Source organism: Saimiri boliviensis, chromosome 3, assembly GCF_048565385.1.
Source record: "Saimiri boliviensis isolate mSaiBol1 chromosome 3, mSaiBol1.pri, whole genome shotgun sequence".
In the NCBI taxonomy this organism is placed as follows: domain Eukaryota; kingdom Metazoa; phylum Chordata; class Mammalia; order Primates; family Cebidae; genus Saimiri; species Saimiri boliviensis.
This window is the reverse complement of record NC_133451.1, coordinates 138,806,804-138,831,166: the sequence shown is the minus strand read 5'-3', so window position 1 is coordinate 138,831,166 and position 24,363 is coordinate 138,806,804. Positions and strand designations below refer to the sequence as shown.

General features: G+C 39.5%; 1 protein-coding gene and 1 pseudogene across 4 annotated transcripts in view; both read right to left on the bottom strand.

Annotated features, from left to right (window-relative positions):
• Positions 1-24,363, bottom strand: part of LRBA (LPS responsive beige-like anchor protein) — a 746,578-nt gene that overhangs the window by 679,777 nt on the left and 42,438 nt on the right. The window lies entirely within an intron of this gene.
• On the bottom strand, positions 1,330-1,447 carry LOC120367823 (5S ribosomal RNA; annotated as a pseudogene).

Genomic DNA, 24,363 nt, shown 5'->3' with positions numbered 1-24,363 from the left:
AAAGTGTATTTAATTACTTGCCCTACACCTTAAAAAACATTTGCCATGTACTATACAAAAAAGATAAAGCATATATTGATATCACACCGAAATTAACTATATATCCTACTGACTCACATCTAATACTTACATTATAGAATATGCAAATTTGAACCTTCAAACAGGAAATGAAATTTTCTAAATCCATTACATAACTTCAGATTCATGTGTGCACTGAAGGCTAATAAATCATCTAAACCTTCATACACAGAACCTTTTTAAATTTGCATTTATCTACAGTAAATACTGTCATGCTCTTTAATAGCTTGCTGGTTCAATCTAGCAAACTAGTGATTTATAGCAGTGACATATTTCAATACTTAGAAATCTCTCACTATGTGACAACCAGTCAAAGTCCATTGAACTTACATTACTTGGACTCAAACATCACAGGATATGAAAGAGATAGCAAAATGTCATGCATTTCATATTCAAATCAATTTGAGTTTATGTGTTTACAACGGTTTAAAACCATAGAATCACATATATTACTTATTACTTTAGTATCTCAAATATTTTATGTCATGATTCCCTCAATGTGCCCAAACTACCTGTATTTTTAAACACATTGTTAAATCTGATAGTTCATAATTTGAAGACTCTACAAATCTTACTTTCAAAAACAGCAAAATTTAGGGTATATGAAAGAAAGACCCATATCTTAAGTTTTCTCCACCAAAAAAATGTACTTTTAGATCTTTACAATAATTTCATACCAATATTCTTATGTAGGAAGATTTATCAGATGTGAAAACAGAAATTATATTAATAGGGAAATAAACTGGAAATTACCAAAATACCCACCATAATAGACACTGTTGTTTTTGTCTGTATCGTATTTACTCTTCCTTTCATCCTCTTCCATTTATGGAATTCTGGCAACAAAGTCTCAGTACCTCACACCCAAGCCACTGAGAGGTCACTTAAGCCAGGCCTGGCATACATAGTTCCCCATTCTCCTGGTCACAGTGATTAACACAAGAATGAGAAAGTGAGCTAAGTCAGGCCAATTGAAATCACTACCAAGATTTTAACTTATAAGGTGGAAAAGAAGGGCTCTTGGCCTTTCGGTCAAAAGGAGGAGAAATATGTAAATTGAAGGCTTCCAGCAGACATCTTTCCTGCCATGTGGACAGAGGAGGCCTACCTGTAACGGTGATACCAACTCCCTGTTTCCAGAGTTTCCCTAGTTCTTGCAGCTTCATTCAATGACCTAGCCTGGTCCTATGTACTGATTATTCTCTTTTTTTTTTTTTTTTTTTTTTTTTGATTTAAAGATTTTTTTTAAAAAGCCTACAGCACCCAGTATACCCAGGCGGTCTCCCATCCAAGTACTAACCAGCCCGACCCTGCTTAGCTTCCGAGATCAGACAAGATCAGGCTCGTTCACGGTGGTATAGCCACAGACTGATCATTCTCTTTTATACTTGAGCTACTTGGATATAAGGTTCTCTTACAACAAGAAAATTCCAATTCATTCCAAAAAAGAAGGAATTAGCTGAATTATGGCACACATATATACAGTTGTACATAACAGCAATTTTTTAATGAAGTTTATTTTCATGCATAGTTCTCCACTGACAGTCTATGTTAGACCCAACATCATCTTTTCACAAAAAATTATTCGTAATGTCCCTATACTAACCTGAAATAAAAGTGACATATTCCATTTTATCAATTCTTTTTTTTTTTTTTTTTTTTTTGAGACAATGATGTCTCGCTCTGTCGCCAGGCTGAAGTGCAGTGGTGTGATTTCAGCTCACTGCAACCTCTACCTCCCGGTTTAAGCGATTCTCCTGCCTCAGCCTCCCAAGTAGCTGGGACTACAGGCGAAGAACACCACGCCCAGCTAATTTCTGTATTTTTAGTACAGACAGGGTTTCACCATGTTGGCCAGGATGGTCTTCATCTCTTGACCTCGTGATCCCCCTGCCTCAGCCTCCCAAAGTGCTGGGATTACAGGGGTGAGCTGCCACACCCGGCCTTATCAATTCTTTAAAAAGATCAGAGATCAGAATGTGTCCATAATCAATGGTACCTAAAATTACAATTGCAGGGGTTTTTTTTTCTTAATGTTGCATAAAAATAATGACAAATCTTACAACTTGGCACATTTTAGATTCAAGGAAATACAACAGATAATAAGACCGGTACCTGTAAACAACAACAAAAATCTACAAAGTAACCAAAGTAAAAGAAAAACAAAAATAATTCAAATATCTTTTTCAGTAGTTTTTTCCATATATAAATCCTTGTAAATAACCAAATAATAAAGTAGTTAGATCCTGGTAACTATATACAGAATCTACGTTAATGTATGTTACAGACACAATGTACAGTGATTCAGGTGTGTATTGGATACTTAAATACTATGATATTCTAATTAGACATCATTTTTAATTCTTCATAAAGTTCCAAATAAAGTATGATTTGTCCTTCTTTTAAAGCTTACTTAAATTTCTAGTAAACTCAGCATATGTTAAAAGTATTCAAAAACAGTCTCTACTGATATGGAAAATGAAGTTAAAGTCTAATAAGTTTAGGAGAACAGAGAATATAACACTTCGCTGTTTGCAAATGTATCTTCCATTGCAAGGTCCTTAGCAGCCTTAGCCCAGAACACTAGTTGTCCACTACCAACTCCAAATCATTCTAAGAGCCAAAAATATTCACCAAATTTCCTCCAAAGAGCAGTACTAATCTCTCTGAGAACCACTCAGGTATATGACTGGACAAGGAAAGATGTTCAAGATACATGGTTAAAGGGAAAAAAAGCAGATATGTGTAAGATAACCTATTATATACGTGTATATATGTCTAGAGAGAGAGATTGGTACAGACAAATGGAGACAGATGCTGATGACAGATATATAAATGTATAGGATGTATATAAGATTTGTGCTCCTAGAAGGGTAGATAATAAACTATTTACAATGGATACCTCAAAGAAGTGGACTGAGGAGAGGGAAATCAGAGAGTCAGTCTTTCATTTTTACTTCATACTTTTTAAAATGAGCATATACTGCTTTAAACAATTTTAAAAAAAACTTTTAAAATCAAACTAGAAAAGGACATGTTTCATGAGGTTTACATCATTCATGAGCTGTTTCTCCTAAGTCAGTCTTTTAAATTTATTAGGTCTCCTGCTCAAATTTTCACAGTGTTCTATCTAGATGTCTTTCTGTGTGTTTGTGTGTGTGTCCATGTCTCTCTCTCACTCCCTCCCAGTGGCCTATCTTTTTGCCTGTGTCTGTCAATATCTGCCTGAGCCTCATCCTGACTGTCTGTAAGGCTGTCTCTGTTTCTCTCTCTCTCTCTTTCTCTATATGTTTGAGGGCGGGGTGGGGGAGGGTGGAGGGGATTTCTGTACCTATCTCTCTCTTGTTCTTAGTGTCTGCACATCCCTTCTTTGAGTGTGTCTCTCCTGAAATGATGTGTATCTGTGCTTTACTCTCTGAGTATCTGTCTCTCCATGTATGCTTGAATGTCTTCCTCCTGGAACACAGATGGGAGCATGGGCCTTGACTTCCTCCCAGTCTTACTGCATTCATTTATATCTCTGTGTATGTGTCCATCTGCCACTTGCTCACTTACAATTATTTTGCTTCCTTTCCTCATCTGTTTCTCTGATCCCTCATCTCTCTCCATCAACCCCTTGCCCCATCTTGTCTTCTTCTACTACCTCCCCAATTGTTTTTATATAAGCAAAGTTCACACTGCTAGAGTGTTAATGTGTACATAACCCTGATAAATTATCCTCAATTGGATCATAAATAATCATTTCTACCTGAAGAGTCTATAATATGCTAGCTAAATTAAAATTAGGTTAAGTAATCCTCATTTTAATAATAAAACAACTCAGCAGAAGATCAACATGAAAAACATAAGAAGTGAACAACACTATAAGCCAGCTAACCACATGAACATCTATAGGACATTCATTCTCCTGGACAGACCATATTACTCATCCATGAAGCAAATCTCAATAAATTTAAAAGAATAAAAATAATACAGAGTATATCATTTGACCATAAGGGAATAAAACTAGAAATCAATAACAGAAAGAAATTTTGGAAACTCAACAATTATAAGGAAATTAAACAACACACTCTTAAATAATCTATATAAAAGAAGAAATGAAGAAATTAGGCCAGGCACAGTGGCATATACCTGTAATCCCAGCACTTTGGGAGGCTGAGGCCGGCGCATCAGTTGAGCCCAGGAGTTTGAGAACAGCCTGAGAAACATGGGTGAAACCCCGTCTCTACAGAAAATTAAAAAATGAGTCAGGTGTGGTGGTGCATGCCTGTAGTCCCAGCATCTCAGGACACCTGTGAGAATCACCTGAGCCTAGGAGGTAGAGTCTGCAGTGAGCCATCATCACACCACTGCACTCCAGCCTGACCAACAGAGTGACAAAGAGAAAAAAAGAAAAAAAAAGAAAAGGAAAGGAAAAATAGAAAATACACTGAGGGACGTAGCTAAAGCAGTGTTCACAGGGAACTTCTATAGCTGTAAATGTCTACTTTAAAATAGAAGAAAGATATAAAATCAACACTATAATCTTTGAACATGTATAAAGAGAAGGAGCGAAGCCACATCTGGTGGCACCCACCTGTGGTCCAGCTATGCAGGCCTGCTTCAGCCCAGGAGTTCAAGGTCAGCCTGGGCAACACAAGGCAAATCCCCATCTCAGTAATAATAATAATAATAATAATAATAATAATAATAATGTAGGCTGGCCACAGTGGCTCACGCCTGTAATCCCAGCACTTTGGGAGGCTGAGGCAGGCAGATCAGCTGAGGTCAGGAGTTCGAGACCAGCCTGGCCAACACAGTGAAACCCCATCTCTACTAAAAATGCAAAAATTAGCTGGGTGGGGTGGTGGGCGCCTGTAATCCCACTACTTGGGAGGCTGAGGCAAGATAATCACTTGAACCCACGAGGCAGAGGTTGCAGTGGGCCAACATAACACCACTGTGCTCCAGCCTGGGCAAAGAGCGATACTCTATCAAAAAATAAAAATAAAAACAAAAAATAATACTAATGTAGGCTTCCACCTTAAAACACTTCAAAAGAAGAGTATATTAAACCTAAAGCAAGTAAAAGGAATAAAATAATAAACATTACAAAAGAAATGGATGAAACAAATGAGAATGAAATGCATTTAGCAATATAAAATTAGTGGTATTTTTTTAAATAGGGAGAAAAAAAAAATCAACGTAAACTGGCTTCTTTGGTTCTTTAAAAAAAAAAGCAATGAAATTGACGGATTTTTAGTTAGACTAACCAGGAAAAAAAGAGAAGACTAAAATTACTAAAATCAGAAGTAAAAGAGAGTGCATTACTACCAACCTTACATAAATAAGATTATAAAGAAACCAAGAACACTGAACAACTGTATGCCAATAATTAGACAAGTTAGATAAAAGGAACAAATTCCTCAGAGGGATATAAATTATGGAAACTGACTCAAAAAGAAATACAAAATACAAACAGATCTACAACAAGAGATTAAATTACTAATAAAAAATCAACTCACATACACACACAAAAACTTGCTTATTTAAATGTTGGGTAAAATACACCAGTGAAGCCACCTGTATTGCTTTACTGGTGTATTCTACCTAACATTTAAAGATAAATTAATACAATTCTTCACAAACTCTTTAGAAAAACTGAAGAGGAGAGAACATGTCCCAAGTAAATCTATGAGGCCAGTACTAACCCTAAACCAAAATCAGACAAAATCATCACAAAAAAGAAAACTACAGACCAATATATCTTATGAATATGAACACAAAAATCCCCAACAAAATACTAGCAAAACAAATACAGAAACAAATAAAAATATATACTATGACTACATGAGATTTATTCCTGGAATGCAAGTTTGGTTTAACATTCAAAAAGAAATATGTGTGATACACCATAAAATGAAAAACCACATGATCATCTCAATAGACAAAAAAAAGCATCTAACAAAATCTGTACCTTTCATTATAAAAACACTATAAAGAAACTTCTTCAACCCAGTAAAGGGCATATACGAAAATCCCACAGCTAACATCCTACTTAATGGAAGTAACACTAGGAACCAATTAGGTATTTTATCTTAGAATACACACACACACACACACACACACACACTCACACACACATATATACACACACACACCCATACATAAATATGTAACGTGTGTGTATGTGTACTTTTATCTACTGAAAAGAGGTAGGAACGATGACCAACACAGTAACAAGGAACATGCCTATTGCCCAGACTGTGGCCTTGAAATACCATTTCTCACTAAAAATCAGGGCTTCTTGAAGGAGTAGCTTGTATTAGTCTATTCTCACACTGCTAATAAAGACATACCTGAGACTGGGTAATTTATAAAGTAAAGAAGTTTAACTGACTCACAGTTCCACGTAAGTGGGGAGGCCTCACAATCATGGCTGAAGGCAAAGGAGGCACAAAGACATGTCTTTACAGGCAAGAGAGGATGTGCTGGGGAACGCCCCTTTATAAAACCACCAGATCTCATGAGACTTATTCCCTATCATGAGAACAGCACAGAAAGACCTGGCCCCATGATTCAATTACCTCCCACTAGGTCCCTCCCACAACATGTGGGAATTATGGGAGCTACGATTCAAGATGAGATTTTGGTAGAGACACAAACCATATCATTCTGCCCCTGGCCCCTTCCAAATCTCATATTCTCACATTTCAAAACCAGTCATGCCTTCCCAACAGTTCCCCAAAGTCTTAACTCATTTCAGCATTAACTCAAAAGTCCACAGTCCAAAGTCTCATCCGAGACAAGACAGGTCCCTTCTGCCTATGAACCATGTAAAATCAAAAGCAAGTTAGTTACTGCCTAGATACAATGAGAGTACAGGCACTGGGTAAATACTCCCATTCCAAATGGGAGAAATTGGCCAAAATAAAAGGCATACAGGCCCCATGCAAGTCCAAAAGCCAGTGAGACAATCAAATCTTAAAGCTCCAAAATGATCTCCTTTGACCTTCACATTCAGGTCACACTGATGCAAGAGGTGGGTTCCCATGGTCTTGGGCAGCTCCACCTCTGTGGCTTTGCAAGGTACATACCCACTCCTCATTGCTTTCATGGGCTGGTATTGAGTGCAACTTTTCCAGGTGCACAGTGCAAGCTGTCAGTGAATCTACCATTTTGGGGTCTGGAAGATTGTGGCCCTCTTCTCACAGCTTCACTAAGCAGTGTCCCAGTGGGGACTCGTGTAGGGGCTTGCACCCCACATTTCCCTTCCACACTGCCCTAGCAGAAGTTCTCCATGAGGGCTCCACTCCTACAGCACACCTCCGCCTGGACATCCAAGTATCTCCATACATCCTCTGAAATCTAGGTGGAGGTTCCCAAACATCCATTCTTGACTTCTGTGCACCCACAGGCCTAACATCACATGTAAGCCGTCAAGGCTTAGGGCTTGCACCCTCTGAAGCAATGGCCTGAGCTGTACATTGGTCCCTTTCAGCCACAGCTGGGACACAGGGTACTGTGTCCCTAGACTGCAAAAAGCAGTAAGGCCCTGAGGCCATTTTTTCCTCCCTGGTCTCCAGGTCTGTGATGGAAGGAGCTGCTGTGAAGACCTCTGAAATGTCCTGGAGACACTGCCCCATTTTCTTGGAGATTAACATTTCACTCCTCGTTACTTATGCAAATTTCTGCAGATGGCTTTAATTTCTCCTCAGAAAATGTGTTTTTCTTTTCTACTGCATAATCAGGCTGCAAATTTTCCAAAGTTTCATGCTCTGCTTCCTCTTGAATGCTTTACCGCTTAGAAATTTCTTCCTCCAGATACCCTAAATCCTCTCTCTCAAGTTCAAAGTTCCATAGACCTCTAGGGCAGGGGCTAAATGCCACAAGTCTCTTTGCATAGCAAGAATGATCTTCACTCCAATTCCCAAGAAGATGGAGATCTGAGACCATCTCAGCCTGGACTTTATCATCCATATCACTATCAGCATTTTGGTCAAAGCCATTCAAGAAGTCTCTAGGAAGTTCTAAACCAGGCATCCCCAAACTTTTTACACAGGGGGCCAGTTCACTGTCCCTCAGACCGTTGGAGGGTCGCCACATACTGTGCTCCTCTCACTAACCACCAATGAAAGAGGTGCCCCTTCCTGAAGTGCAGTGGGGAGCCGGATAAATGGCCTCAGGGGGCCACATGCGGCCCACAGGCCGTAGATTGGGGACGCCTGTTCTAAACTTTCCCACATTTTCCTACCTTCTTTTGAGCCCTCCAAATTGTTCTAACCTCTTCCTGTTACCCACTTCCAAAATAGCTTCCACAATTTCAGGTATCTTTACAGCAGCATCCCATCCTACCAGTACCAATTTACTGTCCTACTCTGTTCTCATGCTGCTAATAAAGACATACCTGAGACTGGATAATTTACAAATGAAAGAGGATTAACAGACTCAGAGTTCTACATGGCTGAAAGCGAAGGAGGAGCAAAGGCACATCTTACACAGTGGCAGGCAAGAGAGTGTGTGCAGGGCAAGTCCCCTTTATAAAACCATCAGATCTCATGAGACTTATTCACTATCACAACAATGGCATGGGAAAGACCTGCCCCCATGATTCCATTACCTCCCACTGGGACCCTCCCACAACATGTGGGGATTATGGGAGCTACAATTCAAGATGAGATTTCACTAGGGACACAGCCAAACCATATCATAGCTGGCTGAAGGTCTGGAACTAGAAATGAAAAGATGAGCCTGAACTATCTTGCCATAAAAATAGCAGGAACCTTATCAAAGTCTAGTAGGGTTATACCAAAAGGAATCAGGTGTCAACCTGAAGAAGTGCCTACCGACAAAAAATAAAAGGCAGTCTGAGGTTCAATAAAGATAGTAATAATTGCAATAAAATATGTTTAAATCCATTAATTCATAATATTTCAAAAAAACAGTAACAACTAATCAGTCTCCTATGGAGGATGATAAGAAGAGAAATGGCTGTTACTTATAAAACTAGTAAACAAAAGGAATAAACCTGCTCCAACTATATATTTATATAATATTTATATAACACATAATATATATCTAATACTATATATTAAAGAACACATAAAAAGTATATAAATACATAAAAGAAAATACACAAAGAATATATTTATAAATCTATATAAAGTTAAATAAATATACATATAAGGGGTGTGTGTATGTGTGTGTGTGTGTGTGTGTGTGTGTGTGTGTGTATACCTATCTTTTTTTTTTTTTTTCCTTAAAGAAACAGGGTCCCAGGTTGCCCAGGCTGGCCTTGAACTACTGGGTTCAAGGAATCCTCCCTCAGCCTCCTAACTACCTGGGACTACAGGTGTGTACCAGCATGCCTAACTTATCTGTGTATTAACTGGACCACTGGATAACTAAATACATCTTTTCATATGACTATTCCAGTTAATACATGAAAAAATACGTAATATCAACATTATTCAGACTCCAGTGACTTAACGGATCTGGATGTTGAGAATCAAGTTGATAACTTCATAAAAAGAGACAACCTGTCATAACAGCCTCCTGATGAAAGAACACAGCACCACCTAGAGTCTAGCCAAAGGTATGGAAACTAAATCTGGAATCGGCTTCCAATTTGCAGGAAATACAAGAGGACACAAGAACATGTTAAACTACATCATGAATATGCACTCAACAAAATCCAGATTGTGGGAAATGTTAAATGTCAACAGGTCCAGGTCCTTGAACAGATAGAATGATCTGAGACATAAAAAACATGTTTTTTAAAACTAAGAAAAACTAAATTATAGATAAGGGGTGTATTCTTAGATTATATAACTATGCAGAAAAGAAAGTGATTACTATAAAGTCAAGATAGAGGTTACATTTGAGGAAGAGAGGCAGTTGTAATTAGAGAAATTCTAGGATGGCTGGCAAAATTCTATTTCTTGACCTTTCCTACACGGTGGTGTTTTTTTGTTTGTTTGTTTGTTTGTTTTGAGACGGAGTTTCGCTCCTGTTACCCAGGCTGGAGTGCAATGGCGCAATCTCGGCTCACTGCAACCTCCGCCTCCTGGGTTCAGGCAATTCTCCTGCCTCAGCCTCCTGAGTAGCTGGGATTACAGGCATGCACCACCATGCCCAGCTAATATTTTTTTTTTATTTTTAGTAGAGACGGGGTTTCACCAAGTTCACCAGGATGGTCTCGATCTCTTGACCTTGTGATCCACCCGCCTCGGCCTCCCAAAGTGCTGGGATTACAGGCTTGAGCCACCGCGCCCGGCCTGTCCTACACGGTGGTTTAAAGGTTATTTGCTCTTTAGTTTTGTATTTGTTTTGGCTTAGTTTTCAATAGTTACAGATTTACAATAAAAATTTTTATGAGAAAGTTCTGTCAAATGGTTAATTTCATATTTTAAAATATATTCAGGCAATATAATTCCATCATAAAATAGGTAGTTTCAGTTTTTGTAAACTTGCAACTCACAGCCTGTATTAAATACATATGTTTATTTCTTTCAGTGACTTGTAAGAAGCATCTAAAGCATAACTAATCTTCACATGTAAGTCACCTCAAAACAATAATCGTGCTCTCAAGCTGCCTTGGGGGACATGGCGCCACCTGTCTGCTGAGTTATGTACAGCCACTTTGGACACCCACTGCATCCTGATGGTGATGGGGAAGACAGGCTTTGACTGCCAATCATACCCCTCTACCCTTACGGCCCTCCCCCACACCCCCACCTCCCACGTTGACTGTGGTGGTAGATGAGATTCAGCTGTGGGTGGCCTCAGCTCACCAACCACTGCCTTGGTGTTGAGAGTTAAACCTAGGCTCAAACAGGTGAAGGAGGGGGATAATAGCCACATTCACAAATGCATTCTTGAATCACTGAATCTACCTGAAATAAATAAGAGAATGTCCTTAAAAAGAACTCATATTTGCAGGCCTAATCTTCACCAAAGCGATCTTAAAATGCTATCACCTTATACATAAGAGCTAAAGAGAAATACATGATACACCAAGGCATCCATTATATACCAAGAAAACTTAGAGCTAAGAAAAAACAGCTTACACATGTCAAAAAATTTTATAATAAGAGATTAGCCAGAAAAAAACAAAGTCTAGAAAAAGAAACATTGCTATATTTCAAGAGATTTAACAACTCCAGAAATTGAATTTCAAAAACAAACAAAACTACTTTTAAAAATACCAGTCTTATTATTTTGATTAGAAGGGGTAGGAGGATAGACAAGCTGACAAGCAAGTAGACAAGCTGACTCTAAATTTCTCTAGGAAAATTAAGCAAACAGAAATAGCCAGGAAGCTGTAACAAAGAAGTACAACAATGGGAAGCTAGCTCTATCAGAGATTAAAATATAAAATAAAATTAAATAACTTTTTAAAAAGAGCAGTAGCAGTAGATGAATGTCTGCTAGATGAAGAACAGAACAGAAAGTCCACACATAGTGCCAAATACAGCAGGAAATTATCATACCATAACAGAAATTTTTAGAGAATTTATTTGTGCCAGACACTAAGAATCTTATGAATATTAAATGTCTGACTACTCCATGAGACAGGTAGAATTATTATCTTGTATTTTTATTTGAGGAAACTGAGGCATAGACATATGAAATAACTTGCCCAAGATCTCAGCGGCAAGAAATGATGCTGTTAGAATTTCAACCTAGGCAATCCAGCTCCAAAGTCCACACTCTTAACCTGTATGCACTATGGTTTTTCTGTTTGTCATTCAGGTGCCATCTCAAATCACAAAGGAATGATAAACAATTCAATTAAAGCATTAAATTGGAATTCAATATTTTTTCTACATATGTTCAAATGGACATTTATAGAAAAAAAAAGTGACCCATATTTCAAACCAGGAAAAATTTCAGGCCACACAGGGTGGCTCAAAGCTGTAATCCCAATACTTTGGGAGGTTGAGAGAGGAGGATTGCTTCAGTTCAGGAGTTCAAAACCAGTCTGGGCAACATGAAGAAACCCCATTTCTATAAAAAATGCAAAATCAGCCAGGTGTGGTTGTGCTCGCCTATGGTCTCAGCTACTAGGAGGCTGAGGTGGAAGGATCACTTGGGCCCAGGATGTCTGAGCTACTGAGCCGTGATCACATCACTGCAATCCAGCCTGGGTGACAGAGTGAAATGAAAAAATACCAGAGCAGTTTCTTGAGATGGAATCTACAACTGGTGAAGACACCATGATCCTTGTTGAAATAACAAAGGATTTAAAATATTACATAAATTTAGTTGATAAAGCAATAGCAGATTTCGAGAGGATTGACTCCAATTCTGAAATAAGTTCTACCATTCATAAAACACCATTGAACAGCATTGCATGCTACAGAGAAACCTTTCAAGACAAGAAAAGAAAGGTCAATCCACTGAGGGCAAACTTCATTGTGGTCTTTTTTAACAAGTTTTCACACCCACTCCAAACCTCAGCTACCACCACCCCGATCAAGGCAAAATCCCCCACCACCAAAAGAGGACACTCTGAATGCTCAGATGATCGTTAGCATTTATTTATTTATTTATTTATTTTTTGAGACAGAGTCTCGCTCCTGTTGCAATGGCACAATCTCAGCTTAATGCAACTTCTGCCTCCCAGGTTCAAATGATTCTCCTGCCTCAGCTTCCTGAGTAGCTAGGATTACAGGCATGTGCCAACACGCCCAGCTAATTTTGTCTTTTTAATAGAGATGGGGGTTTATCCATGTTGGTCAGGTTGGTCTCAAATTCCCAACCTCAGGTGATCTGCCTGCCTCACCCTCCCAAAGTGCTGGGATTACAGGCATAAGCCACCATGCCCGGCCGATCATTAGTTATTTTAAGCAATAAAGTAATTTTTAATGAAGGTGTTTGCATTTTTTTTTTTTTAGACATAATGGTATTATACACTTAACAGACTGGGTGCAATGGCTCGCATCTGTAATCCCAGCACTTAGGGAGGCCAAGGCAGACAGATCACTTGAGCCCAGGAGTTTAAGACCAGCCTGGGCAACAGAGGGAGACCCTGTCTCTACCAAAAAGTAAAAACTTAGCTGGGCATGGTGGCCTACACCTGTAGTCCCAGCTACCTGGGAGGCTGAGGTGGGAGGATCACTTAAGCCCGAGAGGTTGAAGCCGCAGTAAGCCATGATCATACTACTACACTTCAGCCTGGGCTACAAAGCAAGACCCTGTCTCAGAAAAAAAAAAAAAGAAGAAAGAAAGAAATTTTATAGATATACATATGTGTGTGTGTATATATATATATATGCACACACACACACACACACACACATATACATATACATGTGGCGAAGGGGGGTATATACATTGGAAAACCCAAAACATATGTGTAACTCTATTTACCACCTTATTACAGTGGTCTCAAACCAAGTCTGCAGTATCTCCAAGGTATTTCTGTACTAATCAGGCCTAACTCTGCTTAGCTTCAAAGATCAGACAAGACTGGGTATGCTCAGGATGGCATGACTGTACCTGGATTATTAGTTATCTTTATATGAGTCTTGTTTCCATCAGAATGTAAGCTTCTGCGAAGGAATACGGCATTTGGTGAGCACCTACTACATGCTGGGCATTATTTTCAAAGATTCTAAGAGCCCTGTGAAACTGGCACTGTTACTCTCATTTTAAAGATATAGTAACTAGATCAAAAGATTCTATAGCTTGACCAAGATCATAAGCCCAAGAAGTGACAGACCTAAGAATCAAACTGAAAGTCTATCTGATTCCATGCAAGATACTGCCTCTCAAAAAGAAAACTTCAAAACAAAACTGTTAGAAAGCTATACGGTATACAGAATATGTCAAAGTATGCTCACTCATCTTATCTTTGTTACAACCCTTAGAGGCAATGTATTAGTTATGGTTGCTACTACTTTTCTCTGGCAAGCATAATTTCACATTTTCCTTCCTCTGGTTCCTTTGAGGAAATCTTTCCTTACTTCAAAATAGTCCTTCTTGGGATGTGAATCATGGTGCCCAATTTCATACAGAGTGGTGCATGACAAAGATTAGGCCATCAGACACATACTGTCAGATATAATGATTGTTTTAGCTGTAGGGCCATGACGTAAGCCATTCCAGTATGAATCCTTCAGGGATCTAGGCATTTTCGTTATGTTACTTGGAATAATTCTGCTGCTAACTTCATCCAAGTCATCTTCTCTTTCCCCAACTCAAAACAACACAAACTTGATAAAAGTTCAATAATTGTAAGAGAAATATTTGGCATAAGGGTGACAATCCAGAGACATAGTTGGCTCCTCATGTCTTAAATCTATAGTGAAATAAATAAAGTCAAAGAACTAACAATGCTTTCAGTACAGAATCCTTAGATCACAAAATACCATTCTCTTTCTAACCATAAGATATATTTCATACTAAATTTTATGTAGCAAATAGCTATAAACAAATGAAACATTAAGAGCTCTAAATTTTATTTACTGTTTTACAAGAGTTACAGATTTGGACCAAAGAGGAAGGGAAAAAGAATTTACATGCTATTAAAAAAAAAAAAAAAAAAAAAAAAACAGATATGCAATCTGAAGCTTATGTTAAAGAAAGAAGGCAAAAATTGAGATGTGTTTAATGTATCATCATTTGAAAACTTACAGCAAAATCAATGTGCTATATTAGACAACATGCAGATTAGGGAGAAAAAAAAAGCACAAAAGTATGCCAGCATAATATACCTCCATTCCATAAATACTGAGAAAAATAGTTAGAAATTTACCGCACAATATGTTTATAGATTCTCTTATAAGCATCTTACCAAAAAAAAAAAAAATACAATTCTACGGCCAGGCGCGGTGGCTCACACCTGTAATCCCAGCACTTTGGTAGGCTGTGGTGGGTGGATCATGAGGTCAGGAGTTCGAGACCAGCCTGACCAACATGGTGAAACCCCGTCTCTACTAAAAATGCAAAATTAGCCAGGTATGGTAGCACGCGCCTGTAATCCCAGCTACTCAGGAGGCTGAGGCAGGAAAACTGCTAGAATCCGGGAGGCAGAGAGGTTGCAGTGAGCAGTGAGCCAAGATCACGCCACTGCCCTCCAGCCTGGGCAACAGAAAGAGACTCCCTCCGTCTCAAAGAAAAAAAAAAAACTAATGCTCCAAATATGAAACTAATGAACACCATCTCATGGGCATTTGAAGTAGTATGTGTAAAACCAGGCTTTATACGAGCTTTAAAAAAACCAAGCTACTTAGTAAAGGTTTAATCATAAAACTTTCTTTTAAAATTTCAAATTTTGCACATATATCCTAAAAAGTTAACAAGGGTTTTAAACAGAGATAATATTTAAGTCAGTATTTAAATAGCCTCAACAAATATAAGGGTAGGAGATGTAAAATGATTCTAATAAACACTGTAGAAGAGTTAAATAGAAGCAAAACACAAAACTATTTAAAAAAAAAAAAGTTCAATAGTAATTAAAAAGAAAAAAGCAGGCTTTTAAGTAGATTCATCAAATCTAAAAGTAACATAACATAAACCAACTCTCTTTCTTTTTTAAAAGACACAGGGTCTCTCTATGTTGCCCAGGCTGAAGTGCAGTGGCCAATCACAGGCGCGATCCCACTACTGATCAGCACCGGAGTTTTCACCTGCTCAGTTTCTGACCTGGGCCGGTTCACCCCTCCTTAGGCAACCTGGTGGTCAGCCGCTCCCAGGAGGTCACCATATTGATGCTGAACTTAGCGCGACACCGATTGGCATAGCACACTACAGCCCAGGACTCCTGGACTCAAGCGATCCTCCCACCTCAGCCACCCAAGCAGCTGGGACTACAGGCATGCACCACCGCTCTCAGCGACATAAACCAACTCATACTGACTACAAATTTTCCATTTTAAGAACCCTGATTTGATCATTATATCATTCTATGCATGTAACAAAATATCATGGGTATACCATAAATATGTAAAATATTACATATCAATTTTTAAGTCAGAAGAAATGTTTTTAAAACCATATTTCATATTTCCTCTAATGTTGTGCATTTAAAAGGAAAGGCATTTCCTATTCAAAGAAAAACAAGTACTACTTTAAGACTAAAGTAATCTTTGCTAGCTTCCCTGGCTCTTCATTTAAAAGTTCATTTTCCAAAAGCAATCAAGTGGAATATATCAACTGGACTACCTGATACTAAACAATGCAGTTATTTCCTACCTGAAATTTTATCCAATAGCAACATACACTCACTGAAGTGCTTCAGTGTCACATTCTCTCGGTTCAGATTACATGAACTCACTTTCTGTAAATTAATAGTTAGATCAAGTATCTTCTAATAGTGTTAGAAGGAGTATCAAACTTTGAGAACAAAAATTTTCCCTTAAAAAAACGATCAATAATTAGTCTTAGCCAGGCATAGTGATGGGGACCTGTAATCCTAGCACTTTGGGAAGCCAAGAAAGGAGGATCACTTGAGGCCAGAAGTTCAAGACCAGCCTGTGCAACATAGTGAGACCCTGTCTCTATTTTCAAAATTAAAATTTTTTAAATGATAATAATCAGTCTTGTTATCACGTCCAATCTTGTTCTACATTAATATTTCAAAAGAAGCAAAATGTATAGAATCAAATATGTATAATATAGAGTAAAATCTTCTAATAATTCTGTTTTAATAAGTTACGTGATTACATATAAGATAAAAGGAAGGCTAAATAAAAATTGGTGTGGGTTTTTGCCAGTTAGGCTATTAATTCTCTTTAAAGAAGCCAACTCATGGCCCGGCATGGTGGCTCGTGCCTGTAGCCCCAGCACTTTGGGAGGCTGAAGCAGGAAGGTCACTTCAGCCCAGGAATTCAAGACCAGCCTGGGCAACACAGCAAGATCTTGTCTCTACAAAAAGGAAAAAGCAAAAGAAACTTGAGCATCAGCAGTGCAGGAAAGTTTAAAAGAGCACAACACAGCCGGGCGCGATGGCTCAAGCCTGTAATCCCAGCACTTTGGGAGGCCGAGGCGGGTGGATCACAAGGTCAAGAGATCGAGACCATCCTGGTCAACATGGTGAAACCCCGTCTCTACCAAAAAATACAAAAAAAAATTAGCTGGGCATGGTGGCGTGTGCCTGCTAATCCCAGCTACTCAGGAGGCTGAGGCAGGAGAATTGCCTGAACCCAGGAGGCGGAGGTTGCGGTGAGCCGAGATCACACCATTGCACTCCAGCCTGGGTAACAAGAGAGAAACTCCATCTCAAAAAAAAAAAAAAAGAGCACAACACAAAAATGGATCACTACAAACGAATCTATCAACAAGCATTAATCCAGCAGCTATTATGTACAAGAACAAATGTAAGACATACTCATTGATTTATGAAAATCCTCACATTCAGCAGGCAAAATAACAATGAGTACAGTATGCAAAGTACTGCCACTGGCTATAAAAGGGTAACTGACACCAGATTTAATCTCTCACCATAAACTGGAAAACTAAGCAAAATACATAAAACAATTCTTTGGACTGTGATCACTGAAAGCGCAAAAACAAACAAAGTCTCAACTCAGTGTGACCTTGAGACAATGAGACCACTCAGTTGAGACAACCATCATTCTAATAAGTTGAAGAGACATAGATCAGAGTTCAGGGAGGCTGAGATGGCTGGAATTCTAGAAGTAGAGTACCAGAGAACAAAGTTACCTGATAAATGCTCTAGAAATCTTAGTAGTGGTGGTCCCTTTGAGTATTTGGATGAATATAAACTGCATGGGCTTTGGGTGAGAATTAGAACACCATCAAGAGAAGAACAACTACTAGGATTGTTACAAGTTGAAAAATTCTACAGGTCACACAGAGCTAAGTGAAGTCTGAATTCTATTCAAAGCAGAAAGATCTGAAACATCCAAGGCTTTGGACTAAGCTTTAGCTGTACAACTAACGAGGACTAGAATAAAGCCTACACTATACCACCATTGCAATGTTTAAAAACAAGTTTTGACTCTGCCTTGAAAGACCTGTACAGCTGAGCAATAGAAGGGGTAGCTACAAAGAGAGAGACCCTATCTTTCAAGCCAGACAAACTGGGAAAAGAATTGGAGAGGATAGGAAAGTTACGAAGAGAAGAAAGTTCTCCATGAACAGATACAAGACTCATCCCTGTGCTAAGCATATGACAGACTCAAACTAGCACAGCAAAAGCTTTAAGAACTGAACTCACATCCCAGACTAGCTCCTCAGTGGCATATGCACAGCACAAACCCCCCAAAAAAGCAAGGCAAAGTTTTTGAAAACTGAACTGATATTGAAACCACTAAATACAGAAAGCAAGTCAAAACTTGTGGTCTGACCCTAATCAGGCTGATTGCCTGCTAAACAAACAAACCAAAAAAATCAACTTTCTCCAAGGAATATAACATGACTCAGAGTCTACCAACATTAACTTTCACAAAATCAGAAATACAATCCAGAAATTACTTGACATACAAAAAAAAAATCAAAAAAATATTATTATTTTTTTCTCTTTTCATTTAAACCTGTGAAATGCTATGCAATTACTGAGGAGTGATTTATTTCCAATTATGTAGTCACTTTTAGAGTAGGTGTGATGTGGTACTAATAAGAATGTATGTTTTGTGAATTTGGAGTGGAGAGTTCTATAAATGTTTATTAAGTGTACTTGTTCCAGGTCTGAGTTCAAGTCCTGGATATCCTTGTTAATTTTCTGTCTCATTGATCTGTCTAATATTGACAATGTGATGTTAAAGTCTCCCACTATTGTTGTGTGGGAGTCTGTCTCTTTATAAGTCATTAGGAACTTGCTTTATGTATCTGGGTGCTCCTGTATTGGGTGTGTATATATTTAGAATCGTTAGCTCTTCTTGTTGCATTGATCCTTTTGTCATTATGTAATCTCCTTCTTTGCCTCTTTTGATCTTTGTTGCTTTAAAGTCAATTTTATCAGAGGCAAGAGTTGCAACTCCTGCTTTTTAATTAATTTATTTATTTTTTTGCTCTCCATTTGGTTGGTAAATCTTCCTCCATCCCTTTGTTTTGAGTCTTTGTGTATCCTTGCATGAGAGATGGGTCTGGATGCAGCATACCGATGGGTTTTGGCTTTTTATCCAATTTGCCTGTCTGTGTCTTTTGATCAGGGCATTTAGTCGATTTAAATTTAGGATTAATAATAATATATGTAAGTTTAATACTGCCATTTGATGCTAGCTGGCTGTTTTGCCTGTTAGTTGATGTAGATTCTTCATTATGTTGATGCTCTTTACCTTTTGGTATATTTTTGGAATGGCTGATACTGGTTGTTCCTTTCTATGTGTAGTGCTTCTTTCAGAAACTCTTGTAAAGCAGGCCTGGTGGTGATGAAATCTCTGAGTACTTGCTTGTTCACAAAAGATTTTATTTTCCTTCACTTATGAACTTTAGTTTGTCTGGATATGAAATTCTGGGTTGAAAGTTCTTTTCTTTAAGGATGTTGAATATTGGCCCACTCTCCTCTGGCTTGTAGGGTTTCTGCTGAGAGATCTGCTGTGAGTCTGATAGGCTTCCCTTTGTAGGTAACCTGACCTTTCTCTCTGGCTGCCCTTAGCATTTTCTCCTTCATTTCAACCCTGGTGAATCTAACGATTATGTGCCTTGGGGTTGCTCTTCTTGAGGAATATCTTTGCGGTGTTCTCTGTATTAACCTGGAGTTGAATATAGTCCTGCCTTGCTAGGTTGGGAAAGTTTTCCAGAATAATATCCTGAAGAATATTTTCCAACTTAGATTCATTCTCTTCGTCACATTCAGGTACACCTGAATCAAACGCAGATTAGGTCTTTTCACATAGTCCCATATTTCTTGGAGACTTTGCTCATTCCTTTTTACCCTTTTTTCTCTAATCTTGTCTTCTCGTTTTATTTCATTGAGTTGGTCTTCGACCTCTGATATCCTTTCTTCTGCTTGATCAATTCGACTGTTAAAAGTTGTGTATATTTCGTGAAGTTCTCGTATTGTGTTTTTCGGCTCCATTAATTCACTTATATTCCTCCCTAAATTATCTATTTTCGTTAACATTTCATCAAACCTTTTTTCAAGGTTCTTTGTTTCTTTGCATTGGGTTAGAACATGTTCTTTTAGCTCACAGAAGTTTCTTATTATCCACCTTCTGAAGCCTGATTCTGACAATTCATCCCACTCATTCTCCATCAGGCCTTGTTCCCTTGCTGATGAGGAGCTGCGATCCCCTGAAGGAGGAGAGGCATTCTGATATCAGATGTTTTCAGCCTTTTTGCACTGGTTTCTTCCCATCTTTGTGGATTTATCCACCTGTCATCTTTGTAATTGCTGACTTTCAGATTTGGTCTCTGAGTGGACGTCCAGCTTGTTGGTGGTGATGTTATTTCTGTTTGTTTTCCTTCGGTGGACACCCCTCCCCCACAGAGCTGGACCTTACCAGGTTCAGCTGTGCTTGCTGTGAAACTCTCAACCGTCAGCATTTCCAATTGCTGTTTTTTTGTGGGGGTGGGACCAGCCAAGCCTGATCACCTGGCTCCTTGCCTCAGAGCTCCCTTTTTTTTCTTTTCCTAATTGAACAGTTGATTCTCTCCCAAGTGCCCCAGTTGCCTGCTGAAAAGGCACCAGGATCTATGCAATCTCCCAAGCAGCTACCGTGCTGGCTGAAACAGCAGCGCTGAGATTCGTGGCGCTTTTCCGTCTGGGAATCTCCCAGTCTGGCTCCTGGCTTCAGTCCCCTTTTCAATCAGCTGAATGGGCAACTCTGCCTTCCTGGAGCTCCAAACGCCAACTAAAAGGGCACCCAGTCCCACATACTCCGCACTGAGAACCGCCGCGCCAGGACACCAGCAAAATAGCCGTGCCTGCCAAAAGAGTCGTGCTGGCGACCCGTGGGGCTCCTCCGCTGAGAATCTCCTGGTCTATAGGCAACAAAAATTCAACTGGAAGTCTGGTGTCCACTCACTCCCTGTGCCTTCACTGGGAGCTGCAATCCTGAGCTGCTGCTAATCGGCCATCTTGGATCTCTTTCTCAAAAATATGAATTCCAAGAGAAACAATAATAAACAGATAAAAACAAACCTCCATTAATCAGATGCTGGAACTACCATGGAAAGAGTTTAAAGCAGCTATCAATATTATAACCATGCTTCAGGAGATAAAGGTAAAGTAGCTGAGCGCAGTGGCTCATGTCAGTAATCCCAACACTTTGGGAAGCCAAGGCAGGTAGATCACTTGAGGCCAGGAGTTCAAGACCAGCCTGCCCAACATGGTAAAATCTTGTCTCTACTAAAAATAGAAAAAGCGCACAACTGTAATACCAGCTACCTGGCAGGCTGAGGCAGGAGAATCCCTTCAACCCTGGAGGTGGAGGTTGCAGTGAGCCGAGATCGCACCACTGTACTTCAGCCTCGGCAACAGAGTGAGACTCTGTCTCAAAAAAAAAAGAAAAAAGATAAAGGGTATAGAAAAATGAAATGAATGGAAAGATAGCATAGAGGTATTCAATGGAGAAAATTTAGAAGTAAAAAATCTATTAAGAAATATTAAGAAGTAAAAAAAACCTATTAAGCCTAGAGGGGTGCATTAACGGAATGGAGATGACAGAAAAATTAATCAATGAATACAAAAAGAAATAAATATAAATTATTTAATCTGAAAAAGAAAAAGGCAAGATTGAAAAAAATGAATAATCTCAATGGAAATATGGGACAATATCCAGAAGTCTAAAAAGGAGAACAGAGGCCAGGCATGGTGATTCACATCTGTTATCCCAACAATTCAGGAGGCCAACATGGACAGATCACTTAAGGTCAGGAGTTTCAGACCAGCCTGGCTGACACAGTGAAACCCCATCTCAACTAAAAATAAAAATAAAAATAAAAATAATTAGGTGGGTGTGGTGACACATGCCTGTAATCCCAGCTCCTTGGGGGGCTGAGGCAGGAGAATCATCTAAACTAAGAGGCAGACGTTGCATGAGCCAAGATCCTGCCACTACACTCCAGCCTAGGTGACAGAGTGAAACTCTGTCTTGGAATTAAAAAAAAAAAAAAAAAAAGGCGGGGAGAGTAGAAAGAGACTGAGCCAGAAAAATATTTGACTGACTAGACAAATTTGTTGAAATATATAAATTACTTCTAATATAGCATCACCATAAACTCAAATGTCATACAAACTAATAGAAGAGCTGTCCCCAAACAAATAAATTTCACTAATTATGCAGAGCTCAAATTTCTTCCCTGAACACAGAAGTGATTCATCCTACAGATGAATGATCTCCAAACAGCTGATAACATACTCCCACTGGCAAAAAATTAAGTAGTCAGATCATAGATATATTAATGTATAAATTATATATGGGTTACTGAATACTAAAGTATGTTATTAAATCTAATCTAATATATATGTTATATATGTTACTAATCTTTTTTTTTTTTTTTTTTGAGATGGAGTTTCACTCTTGTTACCCAGGCTGGAGTGCAATGGCGCGATCTCGGCTCACCACAACCTCCGCCTCCTGGGTTCAAGCAATTCTCCTGCCTCAGCCTCCTGAGTAGCTGGGATTACAGGCACGCACCACCATGCCCAGCTAATATTTAGTATTTTTAGTAGAGACGGGGTTTCACCATGTTGACCAGGATGGTCTTGATCTCTTGACTTCGTGATCCACCCGCCTCGGCCTCCCAAAGTGCTGGGATTACAGGTCTGAGCCACCGCACCCAGCCACTAATCTTTATTATTTTTTTTAAAAAAATTAAAGAGGGCAGAGAAAGATGGACAAATACAAGCCTTCACCGATCATCCCTCTCACGCAGAAACAACAAATTTAACAACCAGGTACACAAAAAAGCACCTTCATAAAAACCAAAATTAAGGTGAGTAATCGCAGTACCTGGTTTTACCTTCATATCACAGAAAGGGGCACTGAAGAAGGTAAGCAAAACAGTCCTGAATTGCTGAGAATACCCCCACCCCATCCCCGCAAAAGCAGCTGTGTGTCATGGAGAACCTACACACTTGAGAGTGGGAGAGTGCAGTGACGATGGGACCCTGCATTGAACAGGGCTGCCCTGTCACAGCAGAAAGCAGAACAAGACTAAAACAAGCCAATACCCACCTACAGAGAGAGTGTTTAGACTGGTCCTAGCCAGAAGAAAATTTTGCATCCCAGTGGTTGGAAATTGAGTATTAATAAGCCTCTCCATAGTTGGTTAAAGTGCTCAGGGCCTCTAAATAAATTTGAAGGGCAGTCTAGGTCACAAGGACTGAAATTCCTAGGCAAGTCCTAGTGCTGTGCTGAGCCAGTGGACATGAGAGGCCTGTAACCTGGTAAGACCCCAGCTGGGGCAGCTAAGAAAGTACTTGCACTACTCCTCTCCAACTCCTGCCAGTGCAGCTGGGAACAACAAAAGTAACTCCTTCCTTCCACTTGAGGGGAGTGAAAAGTTAAGAGGACTTTGTCTAGCATCTTGGATACTAGCTTGGCCACAATTGGATAGGAAATCAGGCAGTCATGAGGACACCATTCCGGGTCCTAGCTCAGGCAACAAATCTACACATATCCTGGGCCGGAAGGGAACCTGCTGCCTTGAAGGGAATGACCCAATCCTGGCAGGATTCATCACTTGCTGACTAAAGAGCCCTTGGGCCCTGAAGAACCAGAAGCAACTTCCAAGTAGTATGCCATTAGCCTTGGGTGAGACTCTGAGACATGCTGGCATCAGGAATCACCTTGGACACAGTGGTGAAAAGCACCAAGAAGGCTCCTGAGATCCCCAGTTCCAAGCCTTGGCTCTTGGACAGCATTTCTGGATGTGCCCCAGGCCAAAAGAGAGCCCACTGCCCAAAAGTGTGAGTTCCAGGCCTAGCAGCATTCACCACAAGCTAACTGAAGAGTCCTTAGGCCTTAAGTCAACATTGGCAGCAGCCTGGCAGTATGTCCCATGGGTCTGTGGTGGTGGTGGCTAAGGGGAGATGCTCCTCTACCTATGGAAACAGAAGTGAAGAGTGGGAAAGACTGAGCAACACCTTAGCCACAGAATAGAGCACCAGTCAGATTTCTAAGACATTTTATTCCACTCCCTGGCTCATGGATGGCCTCTCTTGACCTGTAAAGGGCCTGAGGAAACACGATACCCTCCCTGAAGGGAAAGACATAAGCCTTGCTGACTTTGACAACTACTAATGGTGGAGCCCTAGGGCCTTGAGTCAATAAAGACAGTAGCCAGGCAGGTTTCAGAAGGTCTTGAGTGAGACCCAGTGCTGTGCTGGCTTCAGGTCTGACCCAGTGCAGTCCCAATGATGGGGGCCACATAAGTACTTGTGTCTCC